Consider the following 1,936-nt stretch of genomic DNA (forward strand, 5'->3'; position numbering starts at 1 on the left):
AGAGGCACAGACATTCCTTGACCTATAAAAGACTACAAAGCAATACAAAAATATCTAACACCCAGCAAGATAATATTTACAGTATCTGGCAGCTACTAAAAAATGAGCAAACAGGCAAGGGAAGTATAATTCATAATGAGAAAAAGCAATCAATAGAAATAGGTTCAGAAATACCACAGATGATAGGATTAGTAGACATGGCCATAAAAGCAGCTATTTTAACTGTAGTATAACTATACTTTATAGGTTATAAGATAGAGGAAAGATGAAGCATGTTAAATAGAGACATGGAAGATATAAAATAAAGTCTCAAATCAAACTTGTAGAGATGAAAACTACAGTATCAAAGACAGGCGAGAAGGAGGGAACACTGGGGTGTGGATATATGAGCTGGAGGCCGGCTTGGACATGCTGGAGTCACTGCAGCTCCTGGAGTTGCCTGAGCCAGCCCCCAGCAGCCCCCCCAAGCCCCGTGCAGCAGTGGCCAGCTGGCCTCTAAGGGCTCCACATCCCAGCGGCAGGCATGAGCTGAGGGCAGCTTTGTGTTGGTGGGGGGCACCCGCGGAGGGACCTGCGGGGCCTGGAAGGGCTGGTCTAGGCTCAGCACTTTCTCCTTCACCGTGGTCAGAGCTGGGTCAGGAGGGTGTGCAGCGCCAGGCTCTGAAGCATGGAGAGGTTCTGTCCAAGTGGAGCAACTAGCTCAAAGGGGGCCAGCCTTTTTGGTTTGTTTTAGAGAACGGAATCCTGTCCTACTATGATTCACAGGAGGATGTTTGCAAAGGGAGCAAAGGAAGTATAGAGATGACAGATTGTGAAATTAAAGTCCATTCAACAGACAAGAATGGAATTAATCATTCCAGAAGAGCAGTATTTCCATATGAAAGCTGTGAATATAGCTGAAAGACAGAGGTTGCTGGTTGCTTCAGGGAGCTTCAAAGCCTTTCTCACTGATACTAGGAATAAAAAAGAAAAAAGAAATAAGTGAAACCAGTGAATCTCTGAAAACCAAAATGCATGAACTTGCCTCTACTATAACCTCCTAATGCAGCAAGTTCAGACAATGCAAGAATTTGTTCACCATGATGAGAGCATTCACCCTCCAGCATGGAGGGCATGAATGAAGACTCCTCTTTGCTTAGGGCCACCAGTAATACCTTAACCACAGCACTTGAGGAAGGTGTGAAGACAGCGAATGCCAAATTTAAACCTGAGATGTTTCCACTGCCCATTCAGATCCCTTAGTTTCTCCTGTGTCACCTTCTGTTCAAATGATGAAATGTTCTGTCAGCCACCCAGGTTCCTGCCATTCAGAAACAGGCAGCCACTGTGTAAAAGGGTCCACACATGCTGATTATCTGAGACACCAGAGAACCTGTTCAGATACAGACTCTTGCAATGATATTCCCCTTGAAGACCCAGATAGAACTGTTCACTGTTCAAGAAATACACTTAATGGAGATTTGGCATCTGTAGCCATTCCTGAAGAAAGCAGATCAATGGTGGGAAAAAAAAATCTGAATCAGAAGATCCTCTTCCATCCTTCTCTTCCTGAGGAAACTGAAGTGTCTAAACTTCCTCTAAGTATTGCTGTGCAAAAGCTGGTGTAATTAAAGAATTGTTGTATGGAATAGTTTTCCCTTTACTTAGAATTTCTCTGCACCTTTACTGGCAATTGTAAAAAAAAAAAAAAAGAAAAAAGAAAAGAAAAGAAAAACATACCTTTGAAGTGAAATTTTATCTTTATATAGCTTATTTGCAAGAGTATTTTCCTAATAATTTCACAGAGTGTGCATTTTTTTTTTTTTTCTGAAACAAATGATGGTGTAACATTTTGACTCCATAAGGACAAAAGTAGATATTTTTCTAAAAAACTGTGAGGGGCTGACAGATTAGTCAGTACATATTGTAGCTTATAAATCTGAAAGCTTACAGGTAT

General features: G+C 41.6%; 1 pseudogene; it reads left to right on the forward strand.

Annotated features, from left to right (window-relative positions):
* The first annotated feature begins 408 nt into the window (after positions 1–408).
* Positions 409–1,552, forward strand: LOC119518117 (annotated as a pseudogene).
* The last annotated feature ends 384 nt before the right edge of the window (positions 1,553–1,936 follow it).

The sequence above is a fragment of the Choloepus didactylus genome, chromosome 21 (assembly GCF_015220235.1).
Source record: "Choloepus didactylus isolate mChoDid1 chromosome 21, mChoDid1.pri, whole genome shotgun sequence".
In the NCBI taxonomy this organism is placed as follows: domain Eukaryota; kingdom Metazoa; phylum Chordata; class Mammalia; order Pilosa; family Megalonychidae; genus Choloepus; species Choloepus didactylus.